The following is an 8356-nucleotide window of genomic DNA, read 5'->3' as shown; positions in this document are numbered from 1 at the left end:
TCGCTGTTTATCCACTGGGATCTGTCGTTTCACCCATCACATTGGTCTGTCCTTCAGCTTATGTGACAGTTCTCCGCCTTCAACCCCAAACGCTTTCTGGACTGGGCTGGTTACAATGCACCTGGCAAACCTGTCCACATGTGGCACCTGTGCACCTGCTCTTGCGGGGTCCGATGCCTGCTCTCCGCGCCTGCCTGGAGCCCAGGGCAGTGGGGGAGGCTGCGGCCTCGGTCATAGAGGGTCGGTGGGATGTGGGGCTGGGACTGCGGCCAGAGGCAGGTAGCCCAGGAAGGAAGTGGCTGTAAGGCCCGGGCAAGAGGTGACGCTATGCTGAGCGGAGCGGAGCGGAGCTCTGCAGACCCGAGCTCAAGGAGGGCTTTTATCCATGCACTTTACCTGCGCCTCCTGTTCAGGGCTCTGGCAGGAAACACTCAAGTTGGGTAAGTTGAGGAGAATTTCATAGGGGACAATTTACAAAGGTGTGGGCAAGTATAAGAAACAGCAAGGGAGAGGCCAGTGCCCTGGGCTAATTACAGTGACATCCTGGCCGCTAGCCTGAGGCAGGAAGGGAGGGGATCCTTGGGGAGGTGGGGATGAGGGAGGCCAGCGGCCATGGCTCACACCTGTAATCCTAGGACTTTGGGAGGTGGAGGTGAGAGGCTTGCCTGAGGTCATGAGTTTGAGACCAGCCTGAGCAACATACGGAGACCCCATCTCTACAAAAAATACAAAAATTAGCTGAGCATGGTGGTGCACACCTGTAGTTCCAGCTACTCGGGAGGCTGAGGCAGGAGGATCGCTTGAGCCCAGGAATTGGAGGTTGCAGTGAACTATGATGATGCCACTGCACTCTAGCCACAGTGACAGAAACCCTGTCTCCAAATAAATACATAAATACATACATAGGAAATAATTAAATGGAATCCTAAATCCTAATCTTTGATCTAAAAACAGAAAATATGGGGAAATTCTGCTATACCCAGGATATGTGGGAAAGATTTGAGAAATTCAATTGATTCCCAAGTTCCTAATAAATTACTAGTACAACAGAGCTGTGGAGAACAACTCAAAAATACAGTCCCAGTGTATTAGGGTTTATAGAGAAATGGAACCAATAGGATGTATGTGTATACAAAAGGGGATTTACAATGAGGAAGGGGTTCATTTATAACGAATAGCTGATTGTGGGCTGGTGAGCTGGCTCATGCGTGTAATCCTAGCACTCTGGGAGGCCGAGGTGGGAGGATCCGCTCGAGGTCAGGCTGGAGGTGTAACTCAGCCCAGGTCCCAAGGCCTGAGACCCACGGGAGCCAATGGTATAAATCCCAGTTTAGGGGCAGGAGGAGATGAGATGAAATGTCCCAGCTCAAGCTGGGAGGCAGGAAAAAAGGGGTAAATTTCTTCTTTCTCTGCCTTATGTTCCTCTCAGGCCCTCAGCTTCACGGGAGGGGGATGCCCGCCCACCTTGGGCAGAGCTACCTGCTTCTCTGAGTCCACGGATGCAAAGCTAATCTCACCCCCAAACACCCTCCCAGGCGCACACAGAAATTGTGTGTAATCTGGGTGCCCCGTGGTCAGTCAATCTGGCGCATAAAGTTAACCCTCACACCTACTCTGTAGTGACAGAAGTATGATGTCCCCCCGCCCCCAACCCCCAGGAAAGCGACAGCCACTCTACATTGGCCGGATTCCTCGGTCATGCGTTCACTCGTTCACCAAATGTTTCCTACGGCGGCTGCTCTCTGCCAGACTGTTGGAGGCTCTGGGAGGAGAGATGCCCAACGTTCTTGTCCTCCAGGGGGAGACGCACAATCCGCCAGCCCCAGCAGGGGAGGGTGGGAGCGTCGTCCCCACCCAGGGAGGGGGCGGTGACCTTCCAGGAGCAGCAGGAGGAGGAGGAGGAGTTGTTTGCTGGGCCCCGGGGAGGCACTGGCATTCCTGGCTGCTGAGGCAGCAAAGACGCGGAGTTCTGACCGGTGGGGAGAGTGTGAGAAACGACAAGGAGTTGATGTGACCGGCCCAGCAGAGGAGTGGGCGAGACGGCCAGAAACAGGGCTGGAAAATGAGGCGAGAGGCGATAGGGGAGGACACACTGTGCGTGTGGCCGCAGCCTGTGGATTTGATCCTGGAGGGGATGGGGTGGGGGGGGAAACCCCCCAAAGTTCTAACAGAAAGGCAGCAGCGCCCCCTCCTGGAGGGTGAGGGTCTGTCCTGGGTCGCTCTTGGAGAACCAGGACTAGGAAATTACTGACCGTGATCTTCGCGCCTAACCCTGTGCTACGCGCTTTCCCTATAACAACTCCGAGGTTGGAGATATTTCGCCTCTCATTTTACTGTGGACGCCGTAAAAGTTCCAGTGACCTGCCTAGTGACTCTATTGTTTTTAATAATAATATTAAATAATATTAACAATGGCTATTGTCATTTGTTGAACCCTCATGGGGTGCTATGTGATTTATTGTATAATCTTAGTTAATCACAGCCTTGCCAGGTGTACAATAAGGGAACATTATACAAGATGGGGTCCCTGAGACTCAGAGATGTTAGGAAATGTGCCAAAGACAGCACAAGACTTTTGTAGAATGCGGGCTGTCTAGAAGTTCCAGGACCACATGACTAAGCTCCCTGTCACCAGAGGTTTTCAGGGAAGGGCTGGAGGGCTGCCTGGCGGGAAGGTCATGGGAGAGATTCTGCAGCCACTGGCGAAAGGGCCCTTGGAAGGGCCTGGATAAAATCACCCTGATCTCCCAGAAGTCATCAGGTCTTCAGACCTCCGGGGACAAGGTGTGGCAATGAGGCACCTGCAATAAGGGGACCTCAGGGGCTGCTCCTCAGCCTGGAATGGCTGCAATGCCTGGAATTCTCACTCAGTGGTCCATGGTGCTAACACCCCTCAGGGGCCAGCTCAGCCTTCTCTCCTCCCCACCCCCAGCCTGTAGGTAGCACTTTGTGGACCCCCTTGCTGGGAGGGCTGTCTGTGCCTGTCTGCTCCACCAATACCAGCCACCGCTGTTGATGGAGCACTTGAAATGCAACTTGGCATGTGTGAGCTCATTAATCTCAGATGAACTTCACGGTACAGTTGCTTTTATCCCCATTTCACACTTGGAGAGACCATATCAGCACGGAGTTGCCTGCTGGAGTTAGTGCTAGTGAGCACGCAGCAGGCTGGGGGTCCAGCCCAGTCCCCGATCCTCCCGTAATGTCCAACTCCAGCTGGCCATAGGGAGCTGAGGGTTGAGGACAGGCAGGGGAGAGCACTTGCTCCCCAGCACACCTCCTCGGGGTCCCCCTGCCTTGTTGTTCCTGGCTCTGCCCTGGCACCCCGATGGCCAGGGTTGGAAGGGACCTCTAAGCTCTGCCTGCTCAGCCTGCCCTGCCTCTGGCCACTTCACCCTTGTTACTGCTGTCTGCTCTCCACCCCTGGAGGGAAGGGAGTGAGAATTCATTTCTCCTCTGACTACCCCGGGGCATCTGGTTCTGTGCCTTTGAGCAGTGGCCCTTGTAGCTGCTTGCTGAGCACCTGCCATGTAGCAGCTAAGTGCTTTACTTTCCTTATCCCACTGAATGTCCAGAAAATCTCTACTAAGCAGGACCTACGATTCGTTATCCCCATTTTACAGATGAGGGAAACTGAGGTTCAGAGAGATCTTACAAAGATCTCTGCAAAGTCTCTCTATGATATCTTTCAGTGGGAGCTGAGCACTTAGGGCAGGAGTGGACAACACCTCTTACTTTGGAGACCATCTGCAGCCTTGCACAGGCCCAGCCAGGCCCTGAGGGCACCCCAGGTGCCACCTTGCCCCCACGTGCACCATGACAGCCCATCATCAGGACTCAGGAGCCCCTGTTAGGTGCATGGTGCCCCAGTGGGGTGGCCACAAGTGTGTGCGCATAGAGCTGCCTGTGTCCTTGGTGTGGCAGCTTTTGGTCAAGCTGAGACCTCTACATGCAAGAAAAGTTAAATAGCCACCCAAGAGGGGGCCCAAGGTCCTCCTGTAGCCCAGTGACTGTGATGTGCTTGGAGAAGGCAAAGGATGTTGTGGGCTTCCTGGAGGAGGGTTTGGAGAGAGCTGGGCCTTGAGGAAGAGCCTGGGGTCAGAGTGCTCTGGGGCCTGTCCACTGGCCTGCTTTCCCCATTTACTAAGTTATTCATCAAGCAATTATTGAGTGCTCAAGCACGCTAGCCTACGCCAGGCTCTGGAATACAGAGACGAAGACGACCTAGCCTTGCCTTGCATGGGGCCCACAGGCGGGGAAATCAGTGTTTACAGCCCCAGTCAGAGGAAACTCAAGACAGAAGCACAGAGGAAAGGAAAGGAAAGTTTGCTTGTGAGGAGTACAGCGGGTGTGTTTTCAGAAGGACCAGCTGGGCAGATAGAGAACATAGCAAGTGTTTAAACCCTGGACACCAGGCATTCTGTGGGAGGAAGGGTAACTATTCCACGTGCCTTTTTCACGAAGGCCATGACTTAGTTCAGGAATAGACTTGGAGATATTGGGAGCCAGACACAGAGGCCTGTCTTGCTTTTGCACCAGCACGTTGAGGGCAGGGCCCTGGATCCAGCCAGGCTGAATCGGGGAAGGCTACCCAGAGGAGGTGGCACCTGAGCTGAGGCTTAAAGAAGGAAGAGTGGGCATAGCGTCTGCAAAGGCACAAGGCATTTCTCCTTCACCTCCGGCCAGAGGCAGTGGGGGAGTGCCTGCTGGTGGGGTGGGCCTGTCCCCAGGGACCGATGGGGATGTTGGGCTTGGGGCCTTCCAAGCTGTCAGGGTATGGGGTGTGTGGTGCTAGGGTGGGCTGAGGCTCTGTCTGGCTTCACACGGTCAGTGTGGACACTCAGAGTGGACACTCCGTCCCATGCAGAACCGGTGGCTCCCCTGCGCCTCCTTCCCCAGGCCTGAGCTGCAGGACTCAGGAGGGGTGGGCGTCATCGGGGCTGTTTGGGGTTCTGGCTTTCAGAGGGTGGGTGCTTCTGTTGCTAAAAGAGAGAAGAGGACGTGGACAAATGAACCCACAGGCAAGAACAGTCCTAGAGCTACCTGGAGGGCAGGTGTCTCTGGGACCACGCCCCCTTCTGTGGGGTCTGTAAGTGAGGGCAGAGCAGCCAGGCGTTGTTTACTTATTTACTTATTTATAACCTTACTGTGGGCCCTGAAGCTAGAGATCCTCATTTGTCAACAGGGACACATTGACACACATATGATGAACAAAACAAAAGATGACAAAGTACGCTGATATTTGCACCACAAAGTCAATAGTGGTTGCTCTAAGTAACCACAGAATTACAGGTGATTTAAAAATCTTTTACTTGCCCGGGCGTGGTGGCTCACGCCTGTAATCCTAGCACTCTGGGAGGCTGAGGCGGGAGGATTGCTTGAGCTCAGGAATTCAAGACCGGCCTGAGCAAGAGTGAGACCCCATCTCTACTAAAAATAGTAAAATTAGCTGGGTGCTGTGGGTTATGCCTGTAGTCCCAGCTACTCAGGAGGCTGAGGCAGGAGGATCGCTTGTGCCCAGGAGTTTGAGGTTGCTGTGAGCTAGGCTGACGCCACGGCACTCTAGCCCGGGCAACAGAGCGAGACTCTGTCTCAAAAAAAAAAAAAAAAAAAAAAAATCTTTTGCTTATCTGTATTTAAGACAGATTATCTTTTCATATATAACTGTTTAAAAATATTTAAAGGAACTTTTTATTAGGAAACATTGCAAACACAGATAAAAGTAGAGAGAACAGAACAACGGATTCCACGTGCCCAGCCCTCACCATCACAGTTATTAACATTCTACCATCTCGTTTCTTCTACCATGCTCAGTTTTTGGTCTCTTCAAGCAAACATCAGGCTTTGTATCATTTTACCCATAAACGCTTCCTTATGTTTCTCTAGCCCAGGGGTCTTTAACCATTTTTGTGCCACAGGCTCCTTTGGCAGTCTGGTGAAGACCATAGACCCTTTCTTCAAATGTTTTTAAAGGCCTAAGACAAAATACTTAAGATTGTAAAGGATCCCTATCTAGTGAAATATAGTTATCAAAGCATTTTAAAATTTGTGACATAGTGATATTTGAGTGTCTTTGTTAATATCATCAATTATAAGATCTAGCAACTGGACTTGTAACCACCATTTTGTGGAAGGCAGTCCTATGAGCATAGCCGGCCCCAGAGCAGGAGGGTACAGGGTCCCTAGCCCCCTCCCCAGTTCCCTCCCTGACCTGGGAAGCAGCAGACAGCACATGGGCTCTTGGTGAAGACAAACTTTTGTGATCCTACCTCCCTACTTCCTGGCTGTGTGGCCTTGGATAAGTTGCTTGACCTCTCTGGGCCTCAGTTTCTCATCTGTAAAATAATAACATTTTTTCCTTCCAGTGATGATAAAATGAAACACATCCAAATCATGGCACCCATGAATTGTCCCGGGAAGTGTTCAGAGCCTGGACTGGACACAAGGATCAGAGGGAGTCGTTGACTCTGAGAACAGAAGTCAGGGAGTAAAGGACTCCTTGGTGTTCTCCCTAAGCCTGGAGGCAGCTCAGAGAGGATGAAGGGCTGGAGAATGTCCTGCCAGGCTTGCCACCCACCCTGGCATTGCCCACCCAGCAGGCCAGACACGGCTGACTGCCTCGCCCTTCCTCACAGCGGGTGCTGTGGTCACCCCACACCCAGCTGCTTCCCACGGAGCCTCCCAGCTCAGGGACCAGCTCACCTGCTGGACACAACTCCTCAGCAGGCGAAGCCCAGGCCTCCAGCTCTGGTTCCTGGGGGCTGGGCTGAGGGGCTCTAGGGAAGAAGTGGGGGATGTGACTGAGCTCAGGGTCACCCCTGGGGATCTGTGGCTCTCATCCTTGCCAGGCTTCACTCTCTCCCAACAGGCGCCGCTGGCGGTTTCCTGGTGGGGCTCACCTGTGTCAGGTCACCTATGCTGCGGGATGGGGAGCACTGGTCTGGGAGTCCAGAGTCCTAGGCTCTCACCCTGACTGGGCAAGTCAGTCCCCTCTGGAGCCAACCCCAGGGTGACTGCCAGCCCTAACACCACACCCAGAGAATCCGTCAATGTGTTCATTCAACAAATATTTATTGGATGCCTAATTAAAGTCCTAAGAATACAAAAATGAGCCATACAGACTCTGCTCTCATTGTTATTAAATAGATCATCTCGTAAAGGACATAATCTCACACTGTGACTAGCGAGAGGCGGGAGAGGGTGCCAGGAGAGGGTAGAACACAGAGAGGCCCCGTCTCGGGAGCAGGGAGGCTTCTCAGAGGAGGAGTCAGACCTGAAAACCTAAAGCAGGAGCAAGCGAACCTGCAGGCTGTGCGGGAGGTGGGGGGAGCAGGGCCCACGCCCCCTCCTGCCCTTGCTCTCTGTCCTCTCCTTGCTTCTGTCCCTCTGTCCTGGCCAGAAGGGGCCCTGGAAGCTTGAGGACAGCAGGGGAGGGGCCCGGGGCCCCAGTGCAGCAGCCCCACCTCCTCACCCCAGGCCAGAAGGCCAGTGACCCAGGAGTCTGGCCGGGTTGGGTGGGCAGTAAAGGAAAGGGGGACCCCAACGTGGGTGGGGCCTGGGCCCTCAGTCCCCCATTCTCTGCCAGTGATGTGAGGAGGGGTTGCGCCTGGGTGCTGGGGTGGGGGCGGGGACTCTGGTGGCCGCTGCCTGGTTCTGGTGGGGGAGAGGGGCCAGGGGAGGGGGGAGGGCCCCCAAGGCCTGCAAGGGACAGCAGGAATGGGTGGTGGTGAGGAAGCCTGCCCCCTCCATCCTGCTTCTCTGCCTGATGCAGAAGGCAACCCTGGTGCCTGGCCCTGCCCACATCCCTGCACCTGCCCTCAGGGCTCCTCCCATGGAGGAGGCAGGGGGAGGGGCCTGGTGTGGGCTGCCGCCGGAGGCTGGGCCTCTGAGCGATGTGCCCCAGGTTCATGGGGGGTGCCCTAATTAGGTGGGGGTGTGCCTGGATTTGCAGCCTGGTAAGTCTGCCCCCTCCTGTCTTCTCTCTGGTCCAGCAGGGTCAGAGGGTGTGCACTGGGAGGGAGGGCAGGATGCCTAGGGTCTCTGCTCTGCTTGGCTTCCCTGCACAGCAGCAGGGAAGGGGGGCAGCAGGCAGGATACCCCCGAGAGGCCTGGATGAGAGATCCCCCAGGGTCTCCTGGGCAGCCCTGGGCTGTGGAGAGGAGTGACAGGGGTCTGAGCCCTGGTTTCTTCATCTGCAAAATGGAGTCACCCTCCTACTCTGCTCCCTGCTGGGTGCGCCTGCAGGTGAGGAAGCTGGGTGGGGTGGTACGTGGGCTGGCACTGCCCTCTGGTGGCTGCATCCAGAATTGCCGGGTGCTGGTGCACTGACCGAGAGGGTGCGGCCCTGCAACTTCAT

Source organism: Eulemur rufifrons, chromosome 9 (genome assembly GCF_041146395.1).
Source record: "Eulemur rufifrons isolate Redbay chromosome 9, OSU_ERuf_1, whole genome shotgun sequence".
Lineage (NCBI taxonomy): Eukaryota > Metazoa > Chordata > Mammalia > Primates > Lemuridae > Eulemur > Eulemur rufifrons.
The sequence above is the reverse complement of the archived record's forward strand: the minus strand, read 5'-3'. Positions refer to the sequence as shown.